The sequence below is a fragment of the Candoia aspera genome, chromosome 3, assembly GCF_035149785.1.
Source record: "Candoia aspera isolate rCanAsp1 chromosome 3, rCanAsp1.hap2, whole genome shotgun sequence".
In the NCBI taxonomy this organism is placed as follows: Eukaryota; Metazoa; Chordata; class Lepidosauria; order Squamata; family Boidae; genus Candoia; species Candoia aspera.
In genome coordinates, this window is record NC_086155.1 from 113807713 (window position 1) to 113829426 (window position 21714).

At 44.6% G+C, this 21714-nt stretch overlaps 1 protein-coding gene across 2 annotated transcripts in view; it reads left to right on the forward strand.

The window, feature by feature from the left end:
* APBB3 (amyloid beta precursor protein binding family B member 3) overlaps window positions 1–21714 on the forward strand; it is a 58475-nt gene that overhangs the window by 281 nt on the left and 36480 nt on the right. The gene's annotated exons all lie outside the window — the stretch shown is intronic.

Sequence of the window (21714 nt, forward strand, 5' to 3'; positions counted from 1 at the left end):
AAGCATTGGGTGCATTTCGGTTACCCCCCGCTCCCCAGGATATCGGCTGTGCGTGTCTGGGTTTTGGAAGGTACGTCAGGACTGCCCTCCCGTACTGGCGGGGCAGCGTGGCTGATGGGGCCACTGGCTACCCTCGTACGCTCGTCCTGGGCCGGGGTGCTAGCCTCTGGGCTCATGCCCGCGTCCAGATGGGGAGGGAATGGGATGAAGGGAGCGGGGCTTTCAGCCGCACTGTTTTAGCAGAAGGTGTCGGCGCCTCCACGTGCTACTCCCATACACCCTGCCTTTTTTATTAAACACAGGGTTGCCGCCTTCTGGTTGGGGACACTAATTCAAGCGAAAGACCCATACTTCTTGTTGATCTTGTTATGAGTGAAGACACTCATAACTGGTGTCCATGGTGAAAGGAAGCAGGGACAACGGGGAGGCGAGAGGGCAGTTCTACAAAATCCATTTAATGTGCAGTTCTGCCTGGGTCGGCTCGGTTTTGGGCCGCCTGGCTGACGGCCTGCTTTTAGGCAGCTTTCCATGGTGCTGAAAAGAGATGGTAGGAAATTAGGTAGACTTCACTCATTTCCCTTGGGTTTCTTAGCAGGGTAAAAGCTGTGTAATTTCATCCCCTTTTTCCTTGATATTTTCCTTTTTTTTACTGGATTTTTTTTGGCATATTCAGAGTAGAAATAAATACGAGAATGCTGACATCTTCAGAATCCTATAGAGCCTACAACCCTGTCTAAAAATGAAAGCAAGTTTCATCTGTATCAATAGATCAATTATTATGCTATTAATGTTGCACTAGACTGTAGATATGTTTAGTATCTCAATCTTTTTATCTAGAGGGACAACTTTCCTGGGTTACTTGATTTTTCATATAGTGGTTTGTCCCAAACTGTTGTTTTATATGAGTTTAACTCTCTCAACAGCTTATGACTTTATGGCTTCACAAGAGTGAAGCTTTTTTCACATATGTGTATGCAGGTATAGTATATGTATTGCATTGCAAATTTTTAAAATTATACTTGGCTAGGGTCTGCATATGCTAGCTTTATTTCTGGCTCAGGCTTCACTTTTCCAGGGACTCCCTGGCTGCCACAACCATTCTGGATAATGTTTCCTCTTTCTGGAAGGCCAGAATTCAGAATGATTTACACCAGTGCAGTTCCTCATATAATGCCCTCCTGGCCATAGGGTTATCACGACCTAGAGCTACAATCCAGCAGCAAGTATTTGACTCAGCTCTCCAGGCAGAGCAGGGCAAATTAGGTCACCAATACTGGCAGGATAGACACAGGAAACCCTTCATGCCAGCAAATTAGGTGATCAATATTAACTGCCCAATGCACTGTAGAGCTTTTCCCATAGTCCACTTTGATGTCTTGCCCCCTGCAATATTGGAGGGAAGGTATAGTTTGCCCCTTTTGCAAAATGAGCCTGCCCCTGTGACCAGGAGGGACATGAGACCCTAGCCCACATGTTCCTTCAGTGTGCTTTCCTCAGCAACGTGTGCCTCAGTGTCGTGACTCCACTTGCTAATAGAAGTTTCACCTTTTCAGAGGACAGTCTTGTCTGCTTTTTATTGTTGAATCAGAACCCAAAGAACTCCAGGGAAGTCACAGAATTTATTTAGCTGCCATTGCTTCATGCAGGAAATTAGTCTCCTAATTTTAGGATCTCATAAATATAAAATATTTTAGTGCTTCCTATGTTGTTTTATGTTTTTATATTTTCTGTTATTTCTCACATATCATGGATCATGATAAGATACACACACTTAGTAGTTTAGTACTTAGTATGTTAGTATTTTATTCATAAAGTAATTCTATAATCTAGCTAATTACTTTATATGTTTATTTTTTAAGTATTAAAATATAATTAGCTTTATATGTTTATATTTTAAGTATTTTACTATTTGTATTTATAGTGTTTAGTTCTCTGAACCATTTATATAATTGATCTCCTAGAAAATGTTTGTGTGTCTTCATCAGAGCGCTGTAATTTCTTACAACAATTGTATAATTGCTAGTCAGTAACTGTAATAATGATACTACTACTTGGCCAATCTTGATAAAGAGGGCTGAACCTGGGTGGTATCTGGAGACAATCAGGAAATTCCAGAACTGTAGGCTATACTAGGAATTTGAAAAAAACATCCTGGAAGAAGACACTGGCCAGCTGCTCCCCTGTTATTGCCAAAGAAAACCACTTTGATATGTTCACATAGGCACTAGGAACTGAGCTTAGCTTGAAGAAGACTGTACTTTTAAATTCATGACAACATGAAAGCTGGGGGGAGCTTTTTTTTTTTTTGCATGTAAAAATATAAAATTGTTCCAGGACTGCATTCAACTCAGAGACTTCCAGTTGGCTATCTTTATTATAAATAGGTAAGTCTTTAATAATCTATCAGTTAAATGAATTATTTCCAAATGAATGTGTTTAGAATTGCAACCTATATCCTAATGAAGCCTTACTTTGAGAAATAAACTTTGTATCATGAAATAAGGCTGGGTTAGGGAACTGGGATGTAGCATAGTTTTGCATTTTAATTTTTCCCCAGGCACTCAGTGCCTTACTTTCTTTTTGTGTATGTGAATCTTTCTATTTGCAGCTGTGGCCTAAATAAATAAGGTGCGTAAGACAAAGAGAGTCGTTCTTCCCTTTCCCCATTTTATGCATCTGCCAAAATATTTCTGTAATAGTAATGAAAATAAGAAACCCAAGGCCAAATTTAAAAAAATTAAAAAAAGAAATCCAAGCCAAATCCAAAATTGCTAGGGAATTCCTGGAAGCTTGGCATTCAGACAAATCAGCCATCAGTTGACACATAGAGATAAACCACATTTACACACCATTCAAAAGAGACAATGAAAAAGCTAAGAAGGAAACAAAAAGACCAGAACGCATCCTCTCCAGCAGCCAACACCCAGATAAGCAGGGATCAACACCAGACAAACAATCAAGCAGGAAACAATACCTTAATCAAGGAACAACCAAGGAGAAAACCACACCCCCACCAAAACTGGCAGGGAAAACTCCCCCATGCTCTAATAGAAGAGAATATCTGTAGCTCAGAGTTAGACTGTGGAGGCCTTGGTGCTCTCTGAGCTTGTTTCCTGTTCAGGCTATGAGGCAGCCAGACAGGGTTATTATCAAAACGTCTTAATAAAGAGTTGTTTACAATATTACAAAATATTACTATTTACAATAATAAGTCCTTATGATTAATGAGGTAAAGCTGTTTTCGATCAAGACCACCCAGGCAACAATGAAAGAACAGGTAGGTTACAGAAGCAGACTGTGTCAGAACAGCAGAGCAGGACTTGCTGATCAGAGCTGTGGGACTAGAAGAATCTAGGGTGCATGGCAAGCCAGGAACTGGAGGTAAGTGTCATGTGCGCCGTTTCAATGTATTTGATGCATCGTAACGTTTCGCATGTCATTAATTGGATGCGTGTTTCATTTGTCTAGGGAGGATGGGAACGATTATATTTTGGCTTTGCTTTGGAATGTATTTGTGTTATCTACTGCGCTCAAGGTTACTTTCCCAGGCTAGCAACTCTGACGATTGCTAGCACCTGTGCCGGGCGGGGCTGTTACGAGGGAGGCGGGATACGTTTGAAGCAAGGGTTTAAGTTTGTATTTGGCGCGCTTTTGCTCATTCTCAGCTTTATCTGTATTTGTCTTTAGTACTCTAATAAATCAGATTTCATTTAGCATCCTCTTGTGAGTCTGAGTATTTGGGGCTAGGGCAATCATTACATAAAGCTGAGAATCTCAGTTCCTAACTCCGCTGGCCCCTGTCCAGGAAAGACAAGCGTCTAACTTGTGAGGGAGAGAGCCCGCGATGACCGAACCCGACATCGTGATGATGGAGGAAGGGGAAACGGACTCGACCGTGAGGCCGTCCGGCCGACCGTCCCAAGGTGGGGAGCTGTCCGCCATCAGAGAGGAGGCGAGCTCCGGGTCGGAGAGCGAAGCCGGGGGGCTGAAAACGGCCCCGGAGACCACCGTGAATTCTCCGGGCGAGCTGCTCACCTGGGATGAGACCCGAGGAGATGCCACAGCAGCGGGGGGCCCATCCTGGAGGCAGAGATACCCCTTATCCCCCAACGTGGTGCAGGTGCAGCCAACGGAGGGCTCACCCACTCCGGATCGGATCCGAGTGCTGGAGTCGAAAATGGATTCGTTGGAGGCTATCCTGAAACAGCTGAGCTTGGATGTAACCTCGATGCGAGAGCTCCGGGAAGAATCCAGCCAGAGGCATTCAACCCCTTCCTCCCAGGGGCTGACCCCGGAACGGCGACGGGTGGTGCGGAGGCGCGAAGGGGACCAGTCGGTCCAGATGGAAATCGCAGCATCGCCCGGGCGATCGCCCCGGGGCCCCGTGCCGCCCCGAGTCAGGGAAGCACCAGCCGCAGCAGCACCGGTGGTGGGGCGCAGCCCGGCGGGAGGCGGCATGCGAGACTTCCCTGTCAAGTTTGATGGGGACCCGACCAAACTCTCGTTCTTCCTGACGAATGCGAAAGCCTATATGGAGGAATGGGGGGCGGTTTTCCAATCGGAGAAGGCAAGAATCATCACCATTGCCACCAAACTGAAGGGGAGGGCGGCAGACTGGTATGTCCAGATGTGCCAGTCGGAAGCGCCTGAACTGGAAAATCTCGAGGAGTTCCTCTGGGCGTTGAAGCAACACTTCGAGGACCCCTTAGCAAAGGAGAGAGCAAAGCGAGCCCTGAAGGAACTCAAGCAGGGGTCCCGATCAGTGGCCGATTATGCTTTGGAGTTTAAAGCGCTAGCTGGGAAGGTGGATGACTGGTCCCAAGCAACCATTATCGAGCTCTTCAAAGATGGCTTGAATACAGAGGTGCTGCGCTGGTCCCTGGGGAGGGACGACCCATACACGCTGTATGAGTGGATCCTGCTAGCAGGAAGGGCTGAACATGCCCAAGAGATCTTTGCCCAGCGGAAGACCGCCAAGTCGGGGCGGGAGGTGAAGCCCAGCCGCCCATCGACCACCGGGGGAAACCGGGACAATGACCCTGGGACGAGGAGCGGGAGAAGCGGTACGCCAAAGGCTTGTGTCTGAGATGTGGTAAGGAGGGGCATCGAGTGGCAGCATGCCCGAAGGCAAAGGTGGAGGAACGGCCCGGAAAACCGCCGGCGAAGTCCCCTGCGTTGCCGAGGAAACAGAAAGCTGCGGTGGCTGAGACCGAGGGAGACGATGTGATGTTCTACGAAATTGAAGGGGAGACCGAAATCCCGCAGCCGGCGGGAAACGCCAGCCACCTGCTCTAAAGGGCGCCGCTGGGCAGGTGGTAGAGGACGGGCGCGAGCCTCCATCGGTGAGTGGCACTTACCGCATACTCATGGTGAAATTGAAATTGGGTTCCCAAGTCAAGACGGTGGAAGTATGGGCCATGATTGATTCGGGGTGTTCCCGGTGTCTGATGCACCCCGACGTGGTGGCAGCTTTGGAGCTCCCCACTTTCCCTCTACAAAGACCCATCGCATTTACTCAATTGGATGGGTCCATGGCAGGGGGCAAACCGGTCACCCATTTTACAGGGCGGGTAGCCTTGCAACTGGGCAGTCACCAGGAAGGGTTGTCTTTTGTCGTGGCTCCCGTAGGGGGGCCATTGGTGGTGTTGGGGGTACCATGGTTGGTGCAGCAAAACCCCCAAATAAACTGGGTTTACCGGACCATCACATTTAGGGATGGGTTTTATCAAGCGGCAGAGGGGAAGGGTGCCCCAGAGGAGATGGTGGGGGTTGCGGCAGCTGCGACTCCGCCTTACCCGGCCTCTCCTCTGGAAGGCTTGCCGGCCGAGTACAGGATGTTTGCTGATGTATTCGGTGAAAAGGAAGCTGACCAGTTGCCCCCCCATCGAAAGACGGACTGTGCCATAGAACTGCTGCCCAACACTCAATTGCCTAAACCAAAAATTTATTCCATGACGCAAAAGGAACTGACTCTATTGAGGGAATTTGTGGACAAAAATTTGGCGCGCGGATTCATTGAGCCGGCGAATTCACCCGTGGGGGCGCCGGTTCTTTTTCGCCCAAAAAAGGATGGGACATTGAGACTTTGTACGGATTTCCGCGGATTAAATGCCGTCTCAATTTCCAACAAATATCCCTTGCCATTGATAAAGGACATGTTGTCACATCTGGCCAAAGGCAAGATCTTCTCTAAACTGGATTTAAGAGAAGCCTACTATCGTGTACGAATCAAAGAGGGTGATGAGTGGAAAACTGCATTCAATTGCCCGTTGGGAGCCTTCCAGTATAAGGTGTTGCCGTTTGGGTTGGCTGGGGCCCCTGGGGTATTTATGCAATTAATCAATGAAGTTTTGCATGAACATCTGTTTAAAGGTGTACTGGTGTATTTGGATGATGTGTTGATTTATACGGAAACCATGAAAGAGCATGTAGCTCTGGTAAAGAAAGTCTTGTGTAAACTCAGATCTGCTGAATTGTATGCAAAGCTATCGAAATGTGCCTTTCATCAGACCCAAATTGACTACTTGGGGTATAGGATTTCTGATAAAGGTATAGAAATGGACCCTGCCAAGGTGCAGGCTATCATGGACTGGGAGAGTCCCCGTACCCGCAGGCAACTTCAAAGTTTCTTGGGGTTCAGCAACTACTACAGATTATTCATAAGGGGGTTCGCTGAGATTGCCTTGCCCCTAACGGACCTGCTTCGAACAAAAGGGGTGGGGGATACTAGGAGAGTCAAGAATCCCGGAGCGCTGTTGAGGTGGACGCCTGCTTGTCAAACAGCGTTTGAGCGGCTGAAAGCAGCTTTCGTCAAAGAGCCCATTTTACAACACCCTGATCCCTCAAAGCCTTTTGTTGTACAGGCAGATGCCTCCGATTATTCTATTGGCGCATTGTTGATGCAAAAAGACGAGGCAGGATGCCTCAAGCCCTGTGCCTATCTATCCCGCAAGTTCTCTGAGACTGAGAGGCGTTGGCATGTTTGGGAAAAGGAGGCATTTGCAGTGAAAGCTGCATTGGAAGCTTGGCGGCATCTGTTGGAAGGGGCAAATCATCCCTTTGAGGTATGGACTGATCATAAAAACTTGGAGGCACTTAGTACCCCTCGAAAACTGAGCCCTAAACAGGTTCGTTGGGCTCAATTTTTCAATCGATTCAATTTTCAGTTCAAATTTATTCCAGGGAAAAAGAACTTCTTGGCTGATGCCTTGTCAAGGCAACCTCAAGACTCTGGGGCGGCGCCAGATGTGGTAAGCACTCTATGGTCGGCGCCCCAATTGGGCATGCAGGCTGTGACGCGAAACCAAACGCGCGCGCAGCAACCGCCCACCACAAGCGCTGCTCAGCCAAGCACTTTGTCAATTCCCTCCCAGTTGCAACAAAAGTTTTTAAAAGAATTAAAAGCGGATACTTGGTTGCTTGCGAATAAAGACAATGTTACTTTTGACAGAGGCTTCGCTTGGAAATCCGACCGCCTCTACGTTCCTGAAAACCTCCGAAAAGATGTGTTAACACGTTCACACGATGACAAACTCGCAGGTCACTTCGGGTTTGTAAAAACCTTGCACCTCGTTCGGAGGCAATTCTGGTGGCCCACATTACGTAAAGATGTCAAAGACTACATTGCTTCCTGCACTGTCTGTGCAATGTCCAAGCGCAAGGTGGGCAAGCCCCAAGGGCTGCTGCAGCCGGTAGCAGCCCCCTCTTCCCCTTGGGAAGAAATCTCCATGGATTTTATTGTAGAGCTACCACCCAGCCAACGCAAAACGGTCATTTGGGTGGTCAAAGATTATTTCTCCAAACAAGCTCACTTTATCCCCTGCGTGTCCATTCCGTCAGCGCGTCAATTGGCCCGCCTATTCCTTGTACACGTGTACAGGCTACACGGATGTCCCTCCCGCTTGATTTCGGACAGAGGTACACAATTTACCTCGCAGTTTTGGCGGGCGTTTCTCAAGCTGTTAGGCACGAAGCAAGCCCTCTCCACGGCTTGGCATCCTCAGACGGACGGGGCCACTGAGGCGGTTAACTCTACTCTAGAGCAGTACCTTCGCGCTTTTGTGAATTATCAGCAGGACAATTGGGTAGACCTCCTACCATTTGCTGAAGTGGCTTACAACAATGCAGTGCATCAAAGCACTGGGCAAACCCCGTTTCGGGTGGCTCAGGGTAAAGACTTTGTACCTATCACTGATCTCCCACAACCTCCTGCAGGTGCAGTCACTACAGATGATTGGTCAACACAACTGGCTGACTCTTGGCCAATGATTCAAAAGGCATTGGCTGATGCACAGGCAGATTATAAACTGTATGCTGATCGGAAGCGAGCCCCACAACCTGCGTTCCAAGTTGGGGACTCGGTATACCTTTCTACCAAGTTTATCAAGTCTGCACAACCTTCAAAGAAACTGGCGCCTAAATTTGTGGGTCCTTTCCCAATTGTCGCTCAAATTAACCCTGTGACTTTTAAACTTGACTTGCCTCATAACCTTAAACGCTTACACCCTGGTTTTCATTGCAGCTTACTCAAACCGACTATTCCTTCTGATCGCTGGCATCGGCAACCTCCACCTCCCACCCCCATCATGATTGATGGTCAGCAACACTTTGAAGTTAAAGAAATTTTGGACTCTAGACGCCTTCGCAATACTTTGCAATATTTAGTTCGTTGGAAGCATTTCCCTCATCCTGAGTGGGTCGCTGCACCAGATGTAGCTTCCCCGGTTCTGGTGGCCCGTTTCCACTCCGCTTATCCCTCGAAACCAGGTCCCTAAGGGTATTTTAGGAGGGCGGTATGTCATGTGCGCCGTTTCAATGTATTTGATGCATCGTAACGTTTCGCATGTCATTAATTGGATGCGTGTTTCATTTGTCTAGGGAGGATGGGAACGATTATATTTTGGCTTTGCTTTGGAATGTATTTGTGTTATCTACTGCGCTCAAGGTTACTTTCCCAGGCTAGCAACTCTGACGATTGCTAGCACCTGTGCCGGGCGGGGCTGTTACGAGGGAGGCGGGATACGTTTGAAGCAAGGGTTTAAGTTTGTATTTGGCGCGCTTTTGCTCATTCTCAGCTTTATCTGTATTTGTCTTTAGTACTCTAATAAATCAGATTTCATTTAGCATCCTCTTGTGAGTCTGAGTATTTGGGGCTAGGGCAATCATTACAGTAAGAGTCCACAATCTGGTACACTAACAGAACTGGGCTGGCATGTGGATGCTAGGCAAGACAGAACTGGAACCACTGGACAAGGCTTGGCTCTGGAGGCTAGGCTAGGCTGGACTGGACTGGATAATCCAGGTGAGACTGGGTACTGGAAGCAAGACTGAACTGGGCTGGAGGCTCAAGACAGGGCTGAGAACTCAAAACAAGGCTGGACTGAACTGGAGATTCTAGGCTAGGTGGATATCTTGAAACAAGACTGGACTGGACTGGAAATTCTGGGCTACGCTGAGAGCTTGGAGCACAACTGGACTGGACTGGAAATTCTGGACAAGGCTGAGAGCTTAGAACACAACGAGACTGGACTGGAGACCCTGGGCAAGGCTGAGAGCTTGAAGCACAATAAGACTGGACTGGAGATCCTGGGCAAGGCTGGAAGCTTGGAGCATGATGAGACTGGACTGGAGATCCTGGGCAAGGCTGGGAGCTCAGAACACGATGAGACTGGACTAGGGATCCTGGCAAGGCTGGGAGCACACTTGGGTCACGCTGAAATGTGGCGGCAAGGTCTAGATGTGAGGCTGTGCTCACAAAGACTGACAGGGAGAAGACTGTCTAAGGCAGCTTGCACAGAAGGCAGGTCCTCAAAGGTAGGAAACACAGGCTCTGATTCTACTCCGGCTACAGGTGAGGTTTCTGACACAGGTAAGGGCTCTTCTGCTGGGGCTGTGAGCTCGAAGGATTGGTTGTCTCCAGCAGCTTGCTGTTTGTGCATCTGCCTTTTATCCTGATCCTTTGTGCGTCTGTTTCCTTCTGCAGCCAATCAGGCTGCCTTTTCCTTTGTGCTCTTTTCTGTACGCCTTTCCTGCATGCTGATTGGTGGATCCAAAATCTCCGAAGTCTGGCCAATCAGCTTCTCGAACTTCTCCCGCACTACTGAGTCATTTCTGGGTTTTGCTTTCCCAGTTTCTGCCTGGTAAGTTTCTGTTTCCCCTTCTGACTCAGAATAGGTTTCACTTTCTGAGTCAGAAGCCGGCTGAAACCTCACAGCTTGGTTGTTTGCTTGCAGACATTTCATTACCCAACTAGGTAATATCATCAGTGGTAGTGAGTGTGGATTTTGCTCCCTGTTTATATACAATAGCTTGCCCTGCCAGTTTTGGTGGAGGGGTGGTCCCCCACACTCTTTCACTCTCCCACACTCCCTCCCACTGATGATGTTGCTTAGTTGGGTAATGAAATGTTTGCAAGCAAACAACCAAGCTCAGAGAGCACCAAGGACTCAACAAATAAGAAATCATGTATCAAGAATGTAATCACTCTTATCCATTCCTCTGACCAACCAGGCTGAAGCTTATATCCTGGTTTATCAATTCTTTTGAAAGCAAGGATTCCTAGTGCTATGAAATCAAAGGAGAAGCAGGGTGAATTCTTGGGACATTTGCTATCATGAATATGTCAACCACTCTTTTCACTTAGTGATAAAACCCTTTAAGAGGGCTAGTTTGGTATAGAGGTTAAGGCACCAGGCTAGAAACCAGGAGACCATGAGTTCTAGTCTTGCCTTAGGCACAAAGCCAGATGGGTGACCTTGGGCCAGTCATTCTCTCTCAGTCCTAGGAAGGAGGCAATGCCAAACCACTTCCAAAATCTTGCCAAGAAAACTGCAGGGACTAGTCCAGGCAGTTGCCAGGAGTCAACACTGACTTGAAAATAAATAAATAAAACCCTTTGGCATATATTTTATAAGTTTCTTGGTTTGAGGTATATTTCTCAGCTCCTCAGCTCAGAAGGTGACAAACTGGCAACTGATAGAAATCTATAGGACAATAGGATGGGTATAGATAAATCACAGTGGAAAGGATTTAGACTTGAGCATGTGCAGCCCAAAACTTTGTTTCTACACAGGACATATGAAAGAAGCTGGTGTCAGAGGTTTGGTCTCAGAAGCCATAAAAACCCCTTCTGATCCCTCTCCTCTGTCATGGGTTGTAAAGGAAGGAGGGGGGAAACTTGATTGCTGTGAGTAAGAACCAGAGAGATCAGAGACATCACAGAGCCAGCAAATTGACAGTGGCTACAGTGTTATCTGCAAATGGACAGTGAAGAATGTTGCTGGGAATCACGTTGTAAAATTAACAGCAGTCAGAAATACTTTACTGAGTCCTCATCGATTCCAGAGAGATTTCTTCTTATTGGGATATCTGAACCTATGATCCTTACAGAAAGACTTAAGTCTACCATGGCAACTTTACCCACTGATCAACTGATTGAAGAGGAAAGTTCCAACGGAGTGGTAGCTGCACTGGAGGGCTCACCCTTCCCCCAGGAGCATGCACCAGCGCCACCTTTGCAACCTGAGGTAACAGTCTTGGAGTCAGAGAGCTATGTGGATTATGCCTCTGAAGAAGGCGAAGAGGAGTGACAGAGCCTTGCATGGGATCTCCAGGAAGAGCTGGGGGATTTGCTCATCAATTTTACAGAAATGGAGCCTGCTGCTTGTCAGAACCCTCGGCCAGGGACCCCCCCGCCAAGGGCCAGGGTTCTTCCCTCTCACCCCAGGGTTCCCCAGTGAGCTGGCAGAGAGGGAAGGGAGACCACCAGGTGACACTGGCTGACACAGACACAGATGGTCAGCAGGAGTTGGGGAAGGTGTGGAACCAGTCAATGGGTGAACCTGCAGCCAAGAGGGGCAAGGAGCTGTTTGTGAGACAGGATGGCTCAACTAGACCATACCATTTCCATGCTCATGGGGAGAGTGACTGGCATAGAAGCAATGCTGCAGCAGCTGTCGGAATTGCTACAGCTACTTCTACGGAAGCCGACCCCGAGACCGGTGCCCAGGCAACCCTCCCCAGTGACAAGGAGAGGCTCGGGTGAGGAGAGAGAATGGAGGCCGGAATGTGAACGGCACTAGGTGTCATGGGGGAATGCACAAACTGCAGCTGGCAATTTCAGTCCAAGAGAATTGGGAAGAGCTGAAAGCCACCCAAAGCAGGAGCTTCCCGGGACTTCCCTGTAAAGTTTGATGAGGACCCCCAATGGTTGGCGTTCTTCCTAACCAACATTGAGGCATTTATGGAAGAGCATGAAGACACTTTTGCCACAGAACAGGCAAAAGTGCGATTTGTAGGGCGGCAACTGAAAGGTGCAGTGGCTGACTGGTACATTCAACTACACGACGCAGAAGCCTCGGATTTAGATGCCCTTGACCAATTTATGTTCATGCTGAGGGAGCGATTTGAGGACCCCCTCGTGAAACTCCAGGTGAAAGCCAGCTTGCAGTACATTAAGCAGGGCTCGAAGTTGGTGTTGGAGTACGCCATGGAATTCAAAGTGCTAGCCAGGAAGCTATCAGACTGGCCCGAATTGCTGAAAGTGGACTACTTTAAGGCAGGGCTGCAACCAGAAATCCTAAGTTGAGCCTTAGGGCGCGGAGATCCAGGAACATTGAAAGCATGGATCTGTCTGGCTGAGGACGCAGAGGACACCCAACATCAACTGAAGCATCACTCATGCATGCAGCCAGAAGGGAGGAAGCCGGCGGCCCCTATGAGCTCTCCAGCCATGCTGAAGAAGTCCAGCCAAAGCTGGGAAGCAGAAAAGGAGTGAAGAGCGAAGAAAGGACTGTGTATCAAGTGTGGGAAGGAGGGACATTGAATAGGAGAGTGCCCACGACTGACAGCAATGCCCAAACCAAAAACCAAGAGTGACCACCTGAAGCCACCATCACGCAAGTGCCAAGGCACAGCGGCGTCCCTCATGGAGGCCACCTTCTAGAACCGCTTCACTGACTTCGAGAATTCAGGCAAGGAGAATCAGCCACTGGTGGGAAATGAAGGGAGCCTATCCTAAGTTGCGCCCAAGGCCAGACTCTTTGTCCAATATGTGTATCATCTACACTGATGTCCTGAACATGTGATCTCCGACTACGGCACACAATTTACCTCCAAATTTTGGTGTACCTTTTTGAAGCTGATTGGGGCAGAGCAAGCATTAAGCTCCTCCCACCATCCTCAGACAGACGGGGCGATGGAACGATGGAACCAAATACTAGAACAATACTTAAGATGCTAGGTAAATTACCAACAAGATAATTGGGTTAAATTACTACCATTTGCAGAAGTAGCTTACAACAACTCAGTGAGTCAGAGCACGGGGTTTACCCCCTTTCAAGTTGCTACAGGCCAAGAGTTTGTAGCCATACCAGAACTTCCGTCTGAACCGCCCACAGAACTGTCTGTGGAGGGCTGGATAAAGCAACTATCTGATAGCTGGGGCACCATTCAGAAAGTGTTACAGGAAGCTAGGGAAGATTACAACAAGTATGCTGATCGTAAACGAGACCCAGAATGGAAAATGAATGTGGGGGACAAAGTTTATGTGCCCACAAAATACCTGAGGCCAACCCAGCCATCCAAGAAACTGGGACCTAAATATATTGGACCTTTTCTAATTGTAAAAATCATTAATCCCGTAATGGTACAGCTGGATCTACCAAAGAACTTAAAACAAATCCACCCAGTGTTTCACTGCAGCCTGCTAAAACCTTTCAAAGGTCCAACCAATGGCACCCTGAGCCAAAACCACCACCCCCAATTATGATAGAAGGAAAGCAGCATTTTGAAGTACATTCCATACTTGATTCCAGAATTCACAGAGGTCAGCTGCAATACCTAACCAGATGGAAGCATTTCCCTCCTGCTTAGACAGAATGGGTCAATAGTAAGGAAGTAAGAGCTAAAAAACTCACAAGAGACTTTCATAACTTGTATCCTGATAAACCAAAATGATTAAGTAGTGGTAGAATTATTTTATATGTATCTGTTTACATCATATAACCTTTCTTTCTTTTCTCTTCTAGAAGCGTTGTCAAGAGGAGGGAGATTTGTTTTCGGGGGGGGCAGTATGTCAGAGGTTAGAAGCCATAAAAACCCCTTCTGATCCCTCTCCTCTGTCATGGGTTGTAAAGGAGGGAGTGGGGAACTTGATTGCTGTGAGTGAGAACCAGAGACATCACAGAGCCAGCAAATTGACACCAGAATGTTGTGGCTACAGTGTTATCTGCAAACGGACGTGAAGAATGTTGCTGGGAATCACGTTGTAAAACTAGCAGCAGTTGTAAATATTCAATTTCAAAAGAAGGCGGGAACTTGGGGCTAGTAAAAGGAGGGAACGTGGGGGATTTCAGTTACTTGAGTCTTTAGATGTAGATGGTGATGTTACTGTATCTTTCAATAAACGAAATACTTTACTGAGACCTCACCGGTTCCAGAGAGATTTCTTACTATTGGGATATCTGAACCTATGATCAGTAAGATTATCCATCAACTAAAAGGCAAAGGAGTCTGCTATATGATTATTCAGTCAAAGGAGTACAGTATATTGCTGTTTGTGTAGACTTCTCTGCCTCTGCCATATTAATGAAAAAAACTAATTCACACAATTCAAACATTTTAAAACATTAAATATGTTATTTTGGCAGCACAGGTGTAAAACTCAGTATTTGCTGAATTTGGGTAAATTATTATTTTTTCAATTATTTGTTAGCAAAACAATGGATCAATATATCTCTTAAATAAAAAGTAGTGAGTGGGATCTGAGCAAAACAATTACAATTAAATATAGTTCCTAAGATTATTTTCCAGGCATGCATTTAATAATTTTCTGTCGATCCGGAAACCACTTATCTGGGTCTCTGGAGATTTCACCCAAGGCTTTGTGGTTTCATATTCTATGCTGCTGGCTTAAACAGAGGGATTGTAAAATCCAGTGTAGAATATAGTGCTGATTATGTGCTTAAGAGCTATATTAAAAGATTTTATCTGTTAAGAGGTTTTTATAGTAGGAATTGGAACTATTTTCATCAGCTTTCCCTTCCTCCACCAACCCAGTTATAAATAGTTTTTATAATTCAGTCTTCAGTAACAGGTATTTTGCTCACAGAATCACCATGTTTACAGTTCGTCATTGAATAGTATTAAATTATAGAATGTGCAGTTGCAGATAATCAACCATACTCAGTCTGAAACTGAGAATGTAAGAATTGTTTCTGTTTCTAGTGCCTGAAATAGCCATTTGGGACAGGCAAGTGTTATTTTTGATTCAAAAGGATGCACATACAGAGAGGGAGAAGGAAGATTGTGTTTGCCTGCCCCATCCCTACATTTCTGCTTATCTTATTTCTACTTGCCTTTAGTGTAACATTTGGCTAACATATTTAATGTTATGTAGGATAGGTATTCTATGTAGAATACCTAGAGTGGGAAGGACAAAGCTTGTCTCTAGTTTCTCTGCCAGTGTGTATGTGCACACAGTACAAAATCCACATCTACATAGCCTTGTCATTTCATAAATATTTGGATGGGAAAGCATCTAGTTTTGAAATCAGTGGCTAATTTGTCAAGGTTTAATTAGCCTAGGCTGGTAAATTGACTGTTACCAACACCCAGCCTTAATTAGCTAGGAAAAATAATATTTAAATCTTTACAGAATGAAGGGTGTTCCAGGTTTTAAGAGAATATGCTGTGGGGTAAAAAGAAGGAAGTAATCTTCCTCTATTTTTATTGTTTTACTTTCATTCAGATCCCCCTGAGGCTCTCTTGATGCCAGGAGAGACTTCATTGGTCTCTTCTGTTGTTTCTTGTTTAGCTTAAAGTGAAGTGATGGTATCTGGTAAAGAGAAATACAGTGGCATCTTGTGAGACCAGTAGGCTATGACTAACCCATGTATCTGATGATACACATTTTTACAAAGGTACTGTGTAAATTTTATATTTAACATCTTTTGAAAAACCAGGAGCAGTAATTACTATGCTCCCCAGTCTCAGTAAACTGGGCAATTCATGTGAACTTCACATCATTTCATGCTATGTTTAAATAGCTTGAAGGTGTATATGTTGCCCTTCTGCTAAAATCCCTGAGGGTGGCTCATACATAAAAATAATAAAATGCAACAAAATGCTACAAAATGTTATGACACATTAAACATTAACACATGCTTTTACCATAAGAAATGTGTTAGTCTTTAAAGAACCACTGAAATCTTTTTTTTTTGCTGTTCATTTATTTCATTACATACATACATACATACATAGCTTTATAAACTTATATCCAACCTCTATTACTTTTACATATAAGTTTAATAATTGTAATTATAAATAAAACCTTAAACATGCACCCCACCCCCAGGACTAATATTTTGCTTAATCATTTCTCTTTCCAGAAATGTAATAATTCTTGTGAAGCTGTATATCCTTTCCCTTTTTAAGACGAATTCTACAAATATGTTCCATATCTCTGCAAAATCGTTTTGGCTCTGCAACCCCCTTCTAACTTTAATATTACATGTTAACTTGTCATTGATTGCAATATCCCACACTTCTTTATACCATTCCTCTATTTGATAATCACCTTGTACCTTCCATTTTCTAGCTATCATTAGTCTTGCCGCCGTCAATAGATTTGTAATTAAATCTTTAATAGCTTGAGTGCATCTAACCTTGTCATACATTGATAACAATGCTATATCTGGACATACTTCCAAATTTATCCCAGTTATCTCATTTATCTCTTTAAATACCAATTGCCAAAACTTCTGTACCTGTTTACAACTCCATCACATGTGGAGATAACTGCCAAACTCCTGGCATCCCCTCCAACATAATACTGAATATTTCTTATCTATTTGATTTAGTCTTACAGGTGTCAAATACCATCTCCAAACCAATTTAAAATAATTTTCCTTTAACCTTACATAGTTTTTAAAATGCGCATATCCCATATCCTGCCCCAATTCTGACTACTTATTTGTTGTGTTAAATCATGATCCCTTACTGATTTAAAATAATCCTGTTGATCTTCAATTTCTAATAATATCTTATAAATTTCACTTGTTTCACCTTTTATAACTATATTTTCTTCTTTATCTTCTCTCTCTAAAATCATCTTCTCAAATCTTGTGTAACCTCTGCATTCCTTATTTTCATTTATCCACTTCCTAATCCATTTCTCTAATTGTATACAATTAAGCCAAGATATCTTTCTTCCCTTAGTACCTCTCTTATTCAATCTATACTATTCATTTCTTTCACCCAATCCTTTATTCGAAATATTTTCTCCTCCCTTAATTCCTTTTCCTTCCTTCTTTAAATTTATAGGGAATTTTTCCATCATCACCACTGGGGTCTACGGGGAAACTACTGGCATTAATTTTTCTCTATATTTTGCCCAAATCCTTTATATTTTGCCCAAATCCTTAAAAGAGTGAACTCTTTCTTCTTACTATGAATTTTTTTTAAAAAACCTTAAATTCACAGAAGTTCAAATGATGAAATCTAACAGAATAATAAAGCACTTTATAAAATTATGAAACATATTAGGTAAGAATTGAACCTGCATTCATATAGAGGGCACTAACATCTCCCCTTGGTTTTGTTGTTTATTCGTTTAGTCGCTTCCGACTCTTCGTGACTTCATGGACCAGCCCACGCCAGAGCTTCCTGTCGGTCGTCAACACCCCCAGTTTCCCCAGGGACGAGTCCGTCACCTCTAGAATATCATCCATCCATCTTGCCCTTGGTCGGCCCCTCTTCCTTTTGCCTTCCACTCTCCCTAGCATCAGCATCTTCTCCAGGGTGTCCTGTCTTCTCATTATGTGGCCAAAGTATTTCAGTTTTGCCTTTAATATCATTCCCTCAAGTGAGCAGTCTGGCTTTATTTCCTGGAGGATGGACTGGTTGGATCTTCTTGCAGTCCAAGGCACTCTCAGAATTTTCCTCCAACACCACAGTTCAAAAGCATCGATCTTCCTTCTCTCAGCCTTCCTTATGGTCCAGCTCTCGCAGCCATATGTTACTAGAGGGAACACCATTGCTTTAACTATGCGGGCCTTTGTTGTCAGTGTGATGTCTCTGCTCTTAACTATTTTATCGAGATTTGTCATTGCTCTTCTTCCAAGGATTAAGCGTCTTCTGATTTCCTGACTGCAGTCAGCATCTGCAGTAATCTTTGCACCTAGGAATACAAAGTCTTTCACTGCTTCTACATTTTCTCCCTCTATTTGCCAGTTATCAATCAAGCTGGTTGCCATAATCTTGGTTTTTTTGAGGTTTAGCTGCAAACCAGCTTTTGCACTTTCTTCTTTCACCTTCATCATAAGGCTCCTCAGTTCCTCTTCGCTTTCAGCCATCAAAGTGGTATCATCTGCATATCTGAGATTGTTAATGTTTCTTCCAGAGATTTTAACTCCAGCCTTGGATTCCTCAAGGCCAGCTTGTCGCATGATGTGTTCTGCATACAAGTTGAATAGGTAGGGTGAGAGTATACAGCCCTGCCGTACTCCTTTCCCAATCTTAAACCAGTCCGTTGTTCCGTGGTCTGTTCTTACTGTTGCTACTTGGTCGTTATACAGATTCTTCAGGAGGCATACAAGATGACTTGGTATCCCCATACCGCTAAGAACTTGCCACAATTTGTTATGGTCCACACAGTCAAAGGCTTTAGAATAGTCAATAAAACAGAAATAGATGTTTTTCTGAAACTCCCTGGCTTTTTCCATTATCCAGCGGATATTGGCAATTTGGTCTCTAGTTCCTCTGCCTTTTCTAAACCCAGCTTGTACATCTGGCAATTCTTGCTCCATGAACTGCTGAAGTCTACCTTGCAGGATCTTGAGCATTACCTTACTGGCATGTGAAATGAGTGCCACTGTTCGATAGTTTGAACATTCTTTAGTGTTTCCCTTTTTTGGTATGGGGATATAAGTTGATTTTTTCCAGTCTGATGGCCATTCTTGTGTTTTCCAAATTTGCTGGCATATAGCATGCATTACCTTGACAGCATCATCTTGCAAGATTTTGAACAGTTCAGCTGGGATGCCGTCGTCTCCTGTTGCCTTGTTATTAGCAATGCTTCTTAAGGCCCACTCAACCTCACTCTTCAGGATGTCTGGCTCTAGCTCACCGACCACACCGTCAAAGCTATCCCCGATATTGTTATCCTTCCTATACAGGTTTTCTGTATATTCTTGCCACCTTTTCTTGATCTCTTCTTCTTCTGTTAGGTCCTTGCCATCTTTGTTTTTGATCATACCCATTTTTGCCTGGAATTTACCTCCAATATTTCTAATTTTCTGGAAGAGGTCTCTTGTCCTTCCTATTCTATTGTCTTCTTCCACTTCCACACATTGCTTGTTTAAAAATAATTCCTTATCTCTTCTGGCTAACCTCTGGAATTTTGCATTTAATTGGGCATATCTCCCCCTATCACTGTTGCCTTTTGCTTTCCTTCTTTCTTGGGCTACTTCTAGTGTCTCAGCAGACAGCCATTTTGCCTTCTTGGTTTTCTCTTTCTTTGGGATGTATTTTGTTGCCGCCTCCTGAACAATGCTGCCAACTTCTGTCCAGAGTTCTTCCGGGACCCTATCTACTAAGTCCAGTCCCTTAAATCTATTCTTCACCTCCACTGCATATTCTTTAGGAATATTAGTGAGCTCATATCTAGCTGATCTGTGGGTCTTCCCTAATCTCTTTAGTCTGATCCTAAATCGTGCAAGAAGAAGTTCGTGATCTGAACTACAGTCAGCTCCAGGCCTTGTTTTTACCGACTGTACAGATGTCCGCCACCTTTGGCTGCAAAGGATGTAATCAATCTGATTTCGGTGTTGTCCATCTGGTGAAGTCCATGTATAAAGCCGTCTCTTAGGTTGTTGGAAGAGAGTGTTTGTTATGCAGAGTGAATTGTCTTGGCAAAATTCTATCAGCCTCCCCTTGGTTACCACATGCCAAACTTGGTTACTACTTGCCTAATATGTAGGCAATGAAGGAACCTTCCAAGACTGCCCTGGATTCTTCTGTGATGGAGGAGGAGATGTCAGGCCATGAGAAAAAGGATCCAGGGTACATGCTGTAATGTGGTGCTCAGATCAGGGAGTGGAGGCTGGAGCAAAACCATTCCCTGAGACATCTTCAGATTCTCGCTTCAATCTCTCATCCATAACTTCTAAGCAATAAGCAGCACTGCTACTGTCAACTTGTGAAGGAACATAGGACTGAATAGTGGAAGAGTGCCAGATTGCAGGCCTGGGCTTCTTGGGAACCAGTACTAGTCAGGTAATGAGCACTTGCAGAGCTGGAGAGGGTCTGCTGCTGGGACCTGTAAAAGGCAGTACAGTATTAGAGGTAGAGATGGTTTCTGGAAACAACATTGCTCCAGCCTGTGTGGCCAGCTGTGTTGGAACCTGAGACCCGTAACTCTTTTCCTAGGCATTTCAACCTTTGCCTGGACTACAGTTGTTCTTCTAGCCAACGTTTCTTGTATCTAGTACTTAGTATTTCTTGGATTTAGAGAGACAGACTGGCTTATGTAAATCTTTGGCTGTGAGCCTCCTGCTAGAGCAGCCTTTCTCAACCTTTTGACCCTGGCAGAACCCTTGAAATATTTTTCAGGCCTTGGGGAACCCTTGCACATTCAGGCTCAAATATAGGTCAGAAGTTACAAAATTATTATATTCATTTCATAGGTAGGCCTGTATATATGCATTAACAGTGTTCTTAAACCAAAAATAAAGAATGAAACTTACCTCTTAAATGTGAAGTTGCCAGAATTTGAAATTTGAATTTATTTAATTTTTTAAATAAATCATGATCTCGCAGGGAACACCTAGTAACTTCCCATAGAACCCTAGGTTTCCATGGAACCCTGGCTGAGAAACCCTGTGTTAGACTGATTACTGGCTCCCAACTTTAGCTAGATTCTTTTTTTTTCAATCTCTGCACCTCCATGGAACAGAACAAGACTGTGATTGGAGATTTGTAATTTAGTTTCCAAGCAGTACAAAGTAAACACAATAGATGTTTTGAATGTGTAATTGGGTTTTCTTCTTTTGCAAGAGTAAAAATGTTTCCAATTTAAATACAAAAGAAGGAAAGTTACTGTTTTTTTAATCTCCGAGAGGCAATGTTTTCTTCTTTGAAGACTGGGTATTTGGGAGCCAGTTCTACTGAGATTAAGCCAATCATTGAAAATTGCATTTCCTTAATTAATCTCTTAGAGTTGATTTATTTATGATGGAGTTTTTAAATGTCAATAAAAGAACTCCAAGCAGCTAACAGCAATCTTGTAGGGTAGAAGCATGGACCAAAAAAGAGAACTTGCACATCAAGCTTAATTGCATTCAAAAATGAGTTCAGTCCTCACACAGCAGTTAGAAGAAAAATAGAGATTGCTCACTTTATTCAGCAGGTCTGGATACAGGTAGGTTCATAGTAGAAAGGCACTTCATCACTGGTTCTTTGTGGACACTTTCTATGTGGAATAGAAAGTCTGTGTGCAGGCAAGATGTTAGAGGACGAGGCCTGCGTTACGCAGCTCTCCTGCCTGCATGTCTGCCCATGAAGTAAAGATGAAGACTGTGAATCTCCCAGACTCAAAAAGGAAGAGGAAATCAGGTGACCCATGTGACTTCCCACAAGCACAGTAGAAACACACCTATCAGATAAGCCCACTTATTATGCTAGTGAGACAATGCTGAGTTGACCCCTGATAATTCC